General features: G+C 40.4%; 1 non-coding gene across 1 annotated transcript; it reads left to right on the top strand.

Moving 5' to 3' along the window:
- The first annotated feature begins 2653 nt into the window (after positions 1-2653).
- LOC130977905 (small nucleolar RNA R71) lies at positions 2654-2761 on the top strand. The gene has a single exon (XR_009085576.1). It is a non-coding gene; the product is annotated as a small nucleolar RNA R71 (small nucleolar RNA).
- Positions 2762-14554: the final 11793 nt, after the last annotated feature.

Here is a 14554-nt window from a genome sequence, read left to right as displayed (position 1 = left end):
ACCTTTGAGAGGAATCTATCCATCTCCCATGACTCGGAGGTGGAAGCTTTTGCTTTCCCTTTCCTCTTTTTAGAGGTTTCTCCGGCCTTTGGTGCCATAATGGTTATGGAAAAACGAAAAAGCAACGCTTTTACCACACCAAACTTAAAATGTTTGCTCGTCCTCGAGCAAAGAAGAAAGAAAGGAGTAGAAGAAGAAGAAATGAGGAAGAGGGGGAGGGTAGTGTGTTCGGCCAAAGGGGGAAGAAGTGGTCTTTAGGTTGTATGAAAATGAAGGGTTGAAGAAGGGTATTTATAGGAGAGAGGGGGTAAAGGTTCGGCCATTTGAGGGTGGGTTTGGGAGGGAAAGTGGTTTGAATTTGAAGGGTGAGGTTGGTGGGGTTTTATGAAGGATGGATGTGAGTGGTGAAGAGAAAGATGGGATTTGATAGGTGAGGGGTTTTTGGGGAAGAGGTGTTGAGGTGATTGGTGAATGGGGGAAGAAGAGAGAGAGTGATGGTAGGGTCCTGTGGGGTCCACAGATCCTGTAGTGTGAAGGAAAAGTCATCCCTGCACCAAAAGTTGCTCAAAATCACGTTTTGAGGCATTTCTGGCGTTAAACGCCGGGCTGGTGCCCATTCCTGGCGTTTAACGCCAGGTTATTGCCCTTTACTGGCGTTTAACGCCAGTCTGGTGCCCTTTTCTGGCGTTAAACGCCCAGAAAGGTGCCAGACTGGGCGTTAAACGCCCAACTGCTAGGCTGACTGGCGTTTGAACGCCAGCAGCATCTTCCTCCAGGGTGTGCTGTTTTTCTTCCTGTTTTTCATTTTGTTTTTGCTTTTTTCATTGTTTTTGTGACTTCTTATGATCATCAACCTACAAAAAAAGATAAAATAACAAAAGAAAATAATTAATTATAAAACATTGGGTTGCCTCCCAACAAGCGCTTCTTTAGTGTCATTAGCTTGACAGAGGACTCCCATGGAGCCTCAGAAACACTCAGAACCGTGTTGAAACCTCCCAACACCAAACTTAGAGTTTGAATGTGGGGTTTCAACACCAAACTTAGAGTTTGGTTGTGGCCTCCCAACACCAAACTTAGAGTTTGACTGTGGGGGCTCTGTTTGGCTCTGTTTTGAGAGAAGCTCTTCATGCTTCCTCTCCATGATGATAGAGGGATATCCTTGGGCCTTAAACACCATGGATTCTTCATTCACTTGAATGATCAACTCTCCTCTATCAACATCAATCACAGCCTTTGCTGTGGCTAGGAATGGTCTGCCAAGGATGATGGATTCATCCATGCACTTCCCAGTCTCTAGGACTATGAAATCAGTAGGAATGTAATGGTTTTCAACCTTAACCAGAACATCCTCTACAAGTCCATGGGCTTGTTTTCTTGAGTTGTCTGCCATTTCTAGTGAGATTTTTGCAGCTTGCACCTCAAAGATCCCTAATTTCTCCATTACAGAGAGGGGCATGAGGTTTACACTTGACCCTAAGTCACACAAGGCCTTCTTGAAGGTCATGGTGCCTATGGTACAAGGTATAGAAAACTTCCCAGGATCCTGCCTCTTTTGAGGCAGTTTCTGCCTAGACAGGTCATCCAGTTCTTTGGTGAGCAAGGGAGGTTCATCTTCCCAAGTCTCATTTCCAAATAACTTGTCATGTAGCTTCATGATTGCTCCAAGGTATTTAGCAACTTGCTCTTCAGTGACATACTCATCCTCTTCAGAGGAAGAATACTCATCAGAGCTCATGAAAGGCAGTAGCAAGTCCAAGGGAATCTCTATGGTCTCAGTCTGAGCCTCAGATTCCCAAGGTTCCTCATTGGGGAACTCATTAGAGGCCAGTGGACGTCCAGTGAGGCCTTCCTCAGTGGCGTTCACTGCTTCTTCTTCCTCCCAGAATTCGGCCATGTTTATGGCTTTGCACTCTCCTTTTGGATTTTCTTCAGTGTTACTTGGGAGAGTGCTTGGAGGAAGTTCAGTAATTTTCTTGCTCAGCTGACCCACTTGTCCTTCCAAATTCCTAATGGAAGATTTAGTTTCAGTCATGAAACTTTGAGTGGTTTTGATCAGATCAGAGACCATGGTTGCTAAGTCAGAATTATTCTGCTTAGAGCTCTCTGTCTGTTGCTGAGAAGATGATGGAAAAGGCTTGCCATTGTTAAACCTGTTTCTTCCACCATTGTTATTGAAACCTTGTTGAGGTCTCTCGTGATTCTTCCATGAAAGATTTGGGTGATTTCTCCATGAAGAATTATAGGTGTTACCATAGGGTTCTCCTAGGTAATTTACCTCTTCCATGGAAGGGTTCTCAGGATCATAAGCTTCTTCCTCAGATGAAGCTTCCTTAGTACTGTTTGGTGCATTTTGCATTCCAGACAGACTTTGAGAAATCAAATTGACTTGTTGTGTCAATATTTTATTCTGAGCCAATATGGCATTCAGAGTGTCAATATCAAGAACTCCTTTCTTCTGACTAGTCCCATTGTTCACAGGATTTCTTTCAGAAGTGTACATGAATTGGTTATTTGCAACCATTTCAATCAGTTCTTGAGCTTCAGTAGGCGTCTTCTTCAGATGAAGAGATCCTCCTGCAGAGCTATCCAAGGACATCTTAGATAGTTCAGAGAGACCATCATAGAAAATACCTATGATGCTCCATTCAGAAAGCATGTCAGAAGGACATTTTCTGATTAATTGTTTGTATCTTTCCCAAGCTTCGTAGAGGGATTCTCCATCCTTTTGTCTAAAGGTTTGGACTTCCACTCTAAGCTTACTCCATCTTTGTGGTGGAAAGAATTTTGCCAAGAAGGCATTGACTAGCTTTTCCCATGAGTCCAGGCTTTCTTTAGGTTGAGAGTCCAACCATATTCTAGCTCTGTCTCTTACAGCAAAAGGGAATAGCATCAGTCTATAGACTTCAGGGTCAACCCCATTAGTCTTGACTGTGTCACAGATTTGCAAGAATTCAGCTAAAAACTGATGAGGATCTTCCATTGGAAGTCCATGGAACTTGCAATTCTGTTGCATTAGAGAAACTAATTGAGGCTTAAGCTCAAAGTTGTTTGCTCCAATGGCAGGGATAGAGATGCTTCTCCCATAAAAATCAGGAGTAGGTGCAGTAAAGTCACCCAGCACCTTCCTTGCATTGTTTGCATTGTTGTTGTTTTCTGCTGCCATGTTTTCTTCCTTGAAGAATTCGGTCAGGTCCTCTAAAGAGAGTTGTGCTTTGGCTTCTCTTAGCTTTCTCTTCAAAGTCCTTTCAGGTTCAGGATCAGCTTCAACAAGAATGCCTTTGTCCTTGCTCCTGCTCATATGAAAGAGAAGGGAACAAGAAAATGTGGAATCCTCTATGTCACAGTATAGAGATTCCTTTAAGTGTCAGAGGAAAAGAGAAATAGAAAGAAGAAGGAGAAGATAAATTCGAACTTTAGTTAGATAAGGTTCGAATTGTGCATTGAGAAGGAGTGGCACTCCATAAATAGAAGGATGTGGGAAGGAGGGAAGTTTATTTTCGAAAATCAAGTGAAAAATTTTGAAATTATTTTGAAAAACATTAATTAATTTTCGAAAATAAAAGTGGAAAAGAAATTAAGTGATTTTTGAAAAAGAATTTGAAATTAGAAATTAAGAAGATTTGATTGAAAGTTATTTTGAAAAAGATGTGGTTAAGAAGATATGAAAAAAAATGTGATTGAGAAGATATGATTTGAAAACTATTTGAAAAGATATGATTTTAAAAACAATTTGAAAAGATATGATTTTAAAAATTGATGACTTGCCTAACAAGAAAAGATATGATTCAAACATTAAAAACCTTTCTCAACAGAAAAGGTAACAAATTTGAGATGTTCAATCAAATCATTAATTGTTAGTAAGTATCTTTTAAAAAGGAAAGAAATTGATTTGAAAACATTTGATTGAAAAGATTTGATTTGAAAAAGATTTGATTTTGAAAAATTTGAAAAAAAATTGATTTGAAAACAAAATCTTCTCCCTAGCACCATCCTGGCGTTAAACGCCCAGAATGGTATACATTCTGGCGTTTAACGCCCAAAATGCTACCTCTTTGGGCGTTAAACGCCCAACCAGGTACCCTGGCTGGCGTTTAAACGCCAGTCTGCCTTCTTCACTGGGCATTTTTGAATGCTCAGCTTTTTCTGTATAATTCCTCTGCAGTATGTTCTAAATCTTCAATTCTTTGTATCATTGACTTGAAAAGACACAAATTAAAAATATTTTTGGATTTTTAATAATCAAAATGCAACAAGAATCAAATAACAATGCATGCAAGACACCAAACTTAGCAGTTTGTGTACTACTGACACTAACAATATGAGAATGCATATGAGACACAAAAAAATACTTCAAGTCAATAGAATTCAAAGATTAGAACACAAAATATATGCATGGATTCGAAAAATATAACAAAGACATGCATTTGACACCAAACTTAAGATGAGACTCTAGACTCAAATAAGAAATATTTTTGGATTTTTATGGTTTTGTAATTTTTTTTTTTTGATTTTCGAAAATTTAAGTGAAAACATCAAAATTCTTAATGAGAATTCTAGGAATCAGTGCAATGCTAGTCTAAGACTCCGGTCCAGGAATTAGACATGGCTTCACAGCCAGCCAAGCTTTCAAAGAAAGCTTCGGTCCAAAACACTAGACATGACCAAGGTCAGCCAAGCCTTAGCAAATCACTGCTCCAACAGCAAGATTGATACGAAATCAACAAGCTCTTGTGGTGATAAGTTGAAACCTCGGTCCAATCAGATTAGACATGGCTTCTCAGCCAGCCAGATTTCAACAAATCATCATGAAACTCTAGAATTCACCTTCAAGAATTTCGAAAAAAAATACCTAATCTAAGCAACAAGATGAACCGTCAGTTGTCCAGCCTAAACAATCCCGGGCAATAACACCAAAAATTTGATGTTGTTGCCGGATCTTGGCTCTGATGTTACCAAAAGCTTGCTCAAAACATGAACAATCCCCGGCAACGGCGCCAAAAACTTGGTCGGCGAAATTGTGAACTATACTTTTTCACAACTCTCATAACCCCTGGTAATGGCTCCAAAAACTTGGTGCGCTTAATACCATGGCATTACACAACTTCGCACAACTAACCAGCAAGTGCACTGGGTCGTCCAAGTAATAAAACCTTACGTGAGTAAGGGTCGATCCCACGGAGATTGTTAGTAATGAAGCAAGCTATGGTCATCTTGTAAATCTTAGTCAGGCAAACTCAGATATATATGGTGATGAACGAAAATAACATAGAAGATAAAGATAGTGATACTTATGTATATCATTGGTGTATGAGCTTCAGACAAGTGTATGAAGATGCCTTCCCTTCCGTCTCTCTGCTTTCCTACAGCCTTCATCCAATCCTTTCTTACTCCTTTCCATGGCAAGCTCGTATAGGGTCTCACTGTTGTCAGCAGCTACCTCCCATCCTCTCAGTGAAAGCGATTGCATATGTCCTGTCACGGCATAGCGGAATTCATCTGTCGGTTCTCAATCAGGCGCGGAATAGAATCCAGTGATTCTTTTGCGTTATCGCTAACGCCCCCGCCCTCAGGGTTTGAAGCACGTCACAGTCATTCAGTCATTGAATCCTACTCAGAACACCACAGACAAGGTTAGACCTTCCGGATTCTCTTGAATGCTGCCATCAGGTCCTGCCTATACCACGAAGACTCCGAAGAATCCAAGAGATATTCACTAAGCCTCGAATGCTTGTAGAACAAGAATGGTTGTCAATCACCTTGTTCATAGGTGAGAGTGGTGATGGGCGTCAATCATCACCATCATCATGTTGAAGAACAAGTGATATCTTGGTAAAAGAACAAGCGGAATTGAATGGAAGAACAATAGTAATTGCATTAATACTCGAGGTACAGCAGAGCTCCACACCCTTAATCTATGGTGTGTAGAAACTCCACCGTTGAAAATACATAAGAACAGGGTCTAGGCATGGCCGAATGGCCAGCCTCCCAGAGGTCTAAGATAGCATAAAACAAAGATAGCTACCAAAGTCTCGATCCAAATACAATAGTAAAAGGTCCTACTTATAGATAACTAGTAGCCTAGGTGTACAAAGATGAGTAAATGACATAAAAATCCACTTCCGGGCCCACTTGGTGTGTGCTTGGGCTGAGCAATCAAGGAAATTCGTGTAGAGAACTTTTCTGGAGTTAAACGCCAGCTCCCATGCCAGTTTGGGCGTTTAACTCCAACTTTTATTCCTGTTCCGGCGTTTAACGCTGGAATTCCTGAGGCCGGATTGCTTTGCGGGTTTGGGCCATCAAATCTTGGACAAAGTATGGACTATTATATATTGCTGGAAAGCCCTGGATGTCTACTTTCCAACGCCGTTGAGAGCGCGCCAATTGGGCTTCTGTAGCTCCAGAAAATCCACTTCGAGTGCAGGGAGGTCAGAATCCAACAGCATCTGCAGTCCTTTTTGGTCTCTGAATCAGATTTTTGCTCAGGTCCCTCAATTTCAGCCAGAAAATACCTGAAATCACAGAAAAACACACAAACTCATAGTAAAGTCCAGAAAAGTGAATTTTAAATAAAAACTAATAAAAATGTACTAAAATCTAACTAAAAGATATCAAAAACATACTAAAAACAATGCCAAAAAGTATACAAATTATCCGCTCATCAGTCTTCCATGTGGATCCCATCTTCTCTCCTGAAATTGAAACTAACCCTATTAGTAATGACAAAATACCCTTTCACATTTATTCTCATTAAGAGTGAATTGGGTTGCAACTGATGGGTGTCCCTTGGGACACCAAACTTATTTCCTTGGCTTCTTAATAAATTGCTTTCATCATTGTGTATTTAATGTGTTCATAAGAGTGGAATAATATAAAACCTTTCATTTTCTTTTGATCCCAACTCCTCTGAATCCATTAACTCATGCTCATTCTTGTCCAAGGTATTAAGTGCTCTCAACTTGGGTGAATTGGGTACTATGTAATCATTGGTGGTGGCCACACCAAAAATAATCTTTTGCTTACTATTTAGAATCAATTTATTAGTTGTTTGTAAGCCTAGATTAAGTGGGTGAGAGGCCACACCAAACATAGCATTTCAGCTAATCCTGAGCCTATTCACCCATCATTAGTCATGCATTCATCAAGTTGCAAATCCCAAATAAAAGAGAGTAAAAAAAAATATTGACTTACTATCAAAGCAAATATCAAACAACTAATCCTAAAAATTGAAACTATCACAGAATTTAAACTATTTCTAGGAAAGCAATTAAATCAAAAAGGATAAAGTGTTGGGGTGCCTCCCAACTAGCGCTTCTTTATTGTCATTAGCTTGACATTCCTCCATCTTTAGTTGAGCTTGTAGCTCACTCTCTGCTCCTCCAATGAGCCTCCCAAGTAGTGTTTGAGTCTATGGCCATTGACAGAGAAAGTTCTCTGAGTCTTGTCTTCTATGAGCTCCACATGACCATAGGGAAACACCTTGAGTATGGTGAAAGGTCCTGACCATCGAGACTTAAGTTTTCCAAGGAAGAACTTGAGTCTAAAGTTGTAGAGTAACACCTTTTGTCCTTCAATGAACTCTCTTCTTGCTATCCTTTGGTCATGCCACCTTTTTGTGTTTTCTTTGTAGATTTTGCATTCTCATATGCTTGATTTCTAAACTCTTCCAACTCATTGAGTTGCATTAATCTTTTTTCTCCAGCAGCCTTTTCATTAAAATTGAGTAGTTTTAGTGCCCAAAAAGCTCTGTGCTCTAATTCAACTGGTAAGTGGCAAGCCTTGCCGAATACTAGCTGGTATGGTGACATTCCAATGAGGGTCTTAAATGCTGTCCTGTAGGCCCATAGAGCATCGTCTAGCTTCCTAGACCAGTCCTTTTGTGAACTTCCAACAATTTTTTCTAGTATTCGTTTCAGCTCTCTATTGGAGATGTTGGCTTGCCCGTTGGTCTGTGGGTGGTATGGAGTTTCCACTTTGTGTTTTACTCCATATCTGAGAAGGAGTGCTTCCAATTGTTTGTTGCAGAAGTGTGACCCCCCATCACTAATAAGAGCTCTGGAAACTCTAAATCTGCTAAAGATGTTCCTTCTCAAGAAGCTTATCACAACCTTGTTGTCATTTATTGCAGTATCTATGGCCTCTACCCATCTTGAAACATAATCAACGGCCACTAATATGTAGCTATTTGAGTAGGAGGTTGGGAAGGGTCCCATGAAATCTATTCCCCATACATCAAATAGTTCTAGTTCTAATATGTATTGCTGTGGCATCTCATTTCTCTTGGTCAGATTGCCGGCCCTTTGACATTCATCACATCTTGACACTATTTCTTTGGCATCCTTAAATACTGTTGGCCAGTAAAATCCGGATTGGAGCACCTTTGCTGCTGTCCGTTCTCCACTAAAGTGACCTCCATATGCTGATCCATGGCATTGCCATAGCTCCTCTTCACCTTCTTCATGGGATATACACCTTCTTAGGACACCATCAGTACACTTTTTGAATAGACAGGGGTCATCCCAGATGTAGTGTTTGGCATCCTTGATTAGCTTTCTCCTCATGTGCTTGTTGATGTTTGTTGGTAACTCCTGAATGTCCTTGAAGTTCGCTATATCTGCAAACCAAGGGGCTACTTGAATCATCATCAATTGTTCATCAGGGAAGCTCTCATTTACTGCAACTTGCTGCATTTCTTCTTCTTGTGGGATCCTTGAGAGGTGGTCAGCTACTTTATTTTCTGTTCCGCTCCTATCTTTGATCTCAATATTGAATTCTTGGAGCAGCAGGATCCACCTTATCAATCTGGGATTGGATTCTTGTTTGGTAAGCAAATACTTGAGTGCTGCATGATCCGTGAACACAAATACTTTTGAGCCAATAAGATATGATCTAAACTTGTCAAAAGCAAAAACTATGGCTAAAAGTTCTTTCTCTGTGGTGGTATAGTTCCTTTGATTCTCATTAAGGACTTTGCTAGCATAGTAGATTACATGTACTAGCTTGTCTCTCCTCTGTCAAAGGGAAGATCCCAACTTGGTGGTGCTATAATAGGTGCAGAGGAGAGTCTCTTTTTAAGTTCATCAAAGGCTACCATGCATTCTCTATAAAAAATAAAAGTAGTATTTGAGACAAGTAGGTTGCTAAGGGGTTTTGTAATCTTTGAAAAATCTTTAATAAACCTCCTATAGAACCCAGCATGTCCCAAAAAGCTTCTGATTGCTTTGACATTGCAAGGTGGAGGCAATCTTTCAATTACTTCCACTTTTGCTCTATCTAATTCTATGCCATCTTTTGAAATCTTGTGACCAAGAACCACCCCTTCAGTTACCATAAAATGGCACTTCTCCCAGTTTAGAACAAGGTTGGTTTCTTGACACTTTTTTAGCACAAGATAAAGGTGGTATAGGCAATCAGAATATGAGTCCCCAAACACAGAGAAATCGTCCATGAATACTTCTATGAACTTCTCAATCATATCTAAAAAAATGGAGAGCATGCACATTTGGAATGTGGCAGGTGCATTGCACAATCCAAAGGGCATCCTCCTATAAGCAAAAACGCCATATGGACAAGTAAATGAAGTTTTTTCCTGATCCTTGGGGTCTACAACAATCTGGTTGTAGCCCAAATACCCGTCTAGAAAATAGTAGTACTCTTTTCCTGCCAATCTTTCAAGCATCTGGTCCATGAAGGGCAGGGGAAAGTGATCTTTTCGGGTGGCTTCATTAAGTTTCCGGTAGTCAATGCACATACACCATCTGGTTACCATTCTTGTGGGTATCAATTCATTCTTCTCATTTGCCACAACAGTGATCCCCCCTTTCTTAGGGACTACTTGCACCGGACTTACCCAAGGGTTGTCCGAGATGGGGTAGATCACCCCTGCTTGCCACATTTTTAGAACTTCTTTCTGAACTACTTCATTCATAGTTGGGTTCAGTCTCCTTTGTTGCTGTCTTGAGGGTTTGACATCCTTTTCAAGTAAGATTTTATGCATGCACATTGAAGGGTTGATCCTCTTTAAATCTGAAAGTGTCCAGTCTATGGCATCTTTGTGTTGTCTCAGCACTTGGATAAGTTCCTCCTCTTGCTCCTTGCTCAGACTTGAATTTATGATCACTGGGTAAATGTGATTAGTGCCCAGTTATGCATACTTCAAGCTAGGAGGTAAGGTTTTCAGCTCTAATTTTGGTGCATTTGCATTTTTATTGTCTGTGGTAGTTGGCATGATTAAGCTCCTCAAGGTTGCTTGTTCCAGCTCAATGTTTTCTTCACATTGTTCCTCCCCCATAACTTCTTAAACTATCTATTCCATGGTATCTACCATCATGCATTCTCCTTTGGATTCCTTGGGGTAGCTCATTGCTTTGAAGACGTTGAAGACCATTTTTTCTTTATGTAATCTCAAGACTAGTTCCCCTTTTTGTACATCAATGATGGCTCCAGCAGTAGCTAGAAATGGTCTTCCAAGGATAATTGACGTGTTGGCCTCTTCCTCCATGTCTAGCACAACAAAATCAGCAGGGAAAATAAACTCCCCTACTTTCACTAGTAAATCTTCCACCACCCCATGTGGAAACTTGAATGTTCTGTCAGCCAATTGGAGTGCCATTCTTGTTGGCTTGGCTTCCTCAATCTTCATCCTTCTCATCATGGTTAGGGACATGAGATTTATACTAGCTCCCAAATCACACAAAGCTTTCTCAATAGTGATGTCCCCTATGATGCAGGGGATTTGAAAACTCCTCGGATCTTTCAGCTTTTGAGGTAGCTTCTTTTGTATGATGGCGCTGCACTCCTCAGTCAACACTATGGTTTCTTTTGCTTCCCAGTTCCTCTTTTTGGTTATGAGCTCCTTCAAGAACCTGGCATAGAGTGCCATTTGCTCTAATGCCTCAGCAAATGGTATATTGATTTGGAGCTTCTTGAAGATCTCTAGGAACTTAGAGAACTGACCATCCTTCCCATCCTTTCTCAATCATTGAGGGTATGGTGCCTTTGGTACATAAGGCTTCAAAACTGGTTTTGGAGGGGGTGAAGTTGGGATCTCCTCTTCGTCCTCTTTTCCATGTTTTGATGCAACCTCTTCATGACTATCTTTGCTCGGGGCTCCATCCTCTACAACCTTCCCACTTCTTAGAGTTATGGCTTTGCATTCCCCTCTTAGGTTAGCCATGGTATCACTGGGAAATGTGTGAGTGGAGAGTGGGATTTGTTTGGAAAGAATCCCTACTTGTGCTTCTAACTTTGAGATTGCTGCACCTTGATTTTTCAGATTTGACCTATATCCCTCCTGATTAGCATCTATCCTCCTGTCGGTTTGTGCTTGTCTATCCATGAGGGAGGAGACTGCCTAATAAACCACTATTTTATGGTTTATATTGTATTTAATTGAGTGGTTTTATCAAGCTTTTTACCCACTTATTCATAGGATTTGCATGATTTTACAATTCCTTCCTAGTTTAGTTCTATGATTGAAAACATGCTTCTTTGGTCTTAATTTAGCTGATCTCAGTCCTCTCTTATTACCATTCGATGCCTTGATATGTGTGTTAAGTGTTTCAGGTTTCATAGGGTAGGAATGGCTTAGAGAATGAAGAGGAAGCGTGCAAAAATGGAAGGAACACAAGGAATTGAAGATATGACCAGTGAGAAGTCACGCGGTCGCATGGCTCATGCGACCGCGCGAAATAGAAAAAATCAGAGTGACGCGTTCGCATGCCTGATGCGATCGCACGCATTGGAAGCTGCACGAACGACGCGAATGCGTGAACGACGCGCACGCGTGGTACGAAAAATGCTGAGTGACGCGATCGCATGGACGACGTGGCCGCGTGACGTGCGCGATCTGCAGAATTACAAAAAGTCGCTGGCAAAGATTCTGGGCCGCATTTCAACCCAGTTTTTGGCCCAGAAACACAGATTAAAGTCAGGGAACATGTAGAAACTCAGGACATCAACTCATATCAAGCTTTCATAATTCATAATTTTAGGTTTTAGATGTAGTTTTTAGAGAGAGAGGTTCTCTCCTCTCTCTTAGGATTTAGGATTAGGATTCCTCTTAAAGGATTTATGATTTCGACTCTTTATCAGGTTCAATATTCCTTTTACTTTATATTTCTCTTTTATTTTCAGATACTTTAATGCTTGTATTACCTATGTTGCCTATTTGGCTTATGAGCCATTCATGTTAGGATTTTCTTTATTTAATATAAATTAAGGTATTTCAGACTTATATGTTATGGATGCTTTAGCTTTATCCTATTTATTTTCATTCGAGTAGATTTTCTTCCCTTTTGGCTTTGGTTGATTAATTGGTAACTTTTGAGTTATCAAACTCATTGTTGACTGAAAATTGGAATTCTTCAAGAATTAATTCGAGTTCCAATAACTCTAGCCTTTTCCAAGGAAAGACTAGGACCTGAGGAATCAAAATTAATTCATCCACTTGACTTACCTTCATAGTTAGAAGTTGACTTAGTGGGAAAAAAATCCAATTCTCATCACAATTGATAAGGATAACCGGGATAGGACCTCCAGTTCTCATACCTTGCCAAAAGCTTTATTAGTTATTATTTTAACGACTTGTTATTTTACATTACTTGTTCAACCCTTTTCAAAACCCCAAAATATACTTTTCCATAACCAATAATAAATCATACTTCCCTGCAATTCCTTGAGAAGACGACCCGAGGTTTGAATACTTCGGTTAATTATTTTTTATTGGATTTGTTACTTGTGACAACCAAAACGTTTGTAAGAAAGGACTCTTGTTGGTTTAGAAGCTATACTTGCAACGGGAATTTATTCTGAATTCTAGACCACGCAAAAGTTCTCTCTTCACTGCCCCTGAAATCTGGGATGACAGTTGTGCTATTGCAGCCTCCATCCTCTCAAAGTTGCTCTTGATTTAGCATGATTGCATGGTTGAGGATGGTGTATCTTGATTGAGGTTGTTGTGTATGGGTTGGTTGTTGTGGTATGATGTATTTTGTGAGTTATAGTAAGGTCTATGGTTCCCTATTTGATGGTTGGGGTTGTGGGTTTGTTGATTTGATGGATAAGGCTTGTTGTGGTCTTGGTTGTGGTTTTGTTGATTTTCCCACCCAAAGTTTGGGTGGTTGGTGGAAAAAATTGTGATTCCTTTGTTATTGTATTTTGTAAAATTCATTGCTTTTTCAACTATGTGTGGACACAACTCCGTTCAACTTAACCAGCAAGTGTACTGGGTCATCCAAGTAATACCTTACGTGAGTAAGGGTCGATCCCACAGAGATTGTTGGTATGAAGCAAGCTATGGTCACCTTGTAAATCTCAGTTAGGCAGATTAAATGGTTATGGGTTTCAAAAATTAATAATAAATAGAAAATAAAAAGGGATAGAAATACGTATGTAAATCAATAGTGGGAATTTCAGATAGGCGTGTGGAGATACTAGAATCCTTTCGAATCTCTACTTTCTTATTGCTTTCATCCAATCTTTCTTACTCCTTTCCATGGCAAGCTGTATGTAGGGCATCACCATCATCAATGGCTACTTTTAATCCTCTCGGGAAAATGGTCCTATGCGCTGTCACTGCACGGCTAATCGTCTGGAGGCATCACCCTTGTTGATAGCTACATCCCATCCTCTCAGTGAAAATGGTCCAAATGCTTTGTCACAGCACGGCTAATCATCTGTCGGTTCTCAATCAGGTTGGAGTAGAATCCCTTGATTCTTTTGCGTTTGTCATCACGCCCAGCCTTTAGGAGTTTGAAGTTCGTCACAGTCATTCAATACCGGAATCCTACTTGGAATACCACAGACAAGGTTAGACTTTCCGGATTCCCGGGATCCTACTCGGAATACCACAGACAAGGTTAGACTTTCCGGATCCCCATGAATGCCGCCATCTATCTAGCTTATACCACGAAGATTCTGTTGGGGAATCTAAGAGATATGCGCCTGGCCTAAAGTAGAACGGAAGTGGTTGTCAGTCACGTGCGTTCATAGGTGAGAATGATGATGAGTGTCACGGATCATCACATTCATCAAAGTGTTTTGCAACGTATATCTTGGAATAAGAATAAAGAGAATTGAATAGAAAGTAATAGTAATTGTATTGAAACTTGAGGTACAGCAGAGCTCCACACCCTTAATCTATGGTGTGCAGAAACTCCACCGTTGAAAATACATAAGTGAAAGGTTCAGGCATGGCCGAATGGCCAGCCCCCTCAATGATCAAAAGACCGAATGATCAAAGACTAAACAGTCAAAAGATTAAACTGTCAAAAGATGTCTAATACAATAGTAAATTATCCTATTTATACTAGACTAGCTACTAGGGTTTACATGAGTAAGTAATTGGTGCATAAATCCACTTCCAGGGCCCACTTGGTGTATGCTTGGGCTGAGCTTGATCTATCCACGAGCTGAGGCTTCTCTTGGAGTTGAACTCCAAGTTATAACGTGTTTTGGGCGTTCAACTCCGGATCATGACGTGTTTCTGGCGTTTAACTCTAGACAGCAGCATGTACTAGGCGTTCAACGCCAAGTTACGTCGTCAATTTCCGAA

The sequence above is a fragment of the Arachis stenosperma genome, chromosome 4, assembly GCF_014773155.1.
Source record: "Arachis stenosperma cultivar V10309 chromosome 4, arast.V10309.gnm1.PFL2, whole genome shotgun sequence".
NCBI classification, from domain to species: domain Eukaryota; kingdom Viridiplantae; phylum Streptophyta; class Magnoliopsida; order Fabales; family Fabaceae; genus Arachis; species Arachis stenosperma.
Note: the sequence above shows the minus strand (reverse complement) of the source record. Positions and strands in the feature narration are given on the sequence as shown.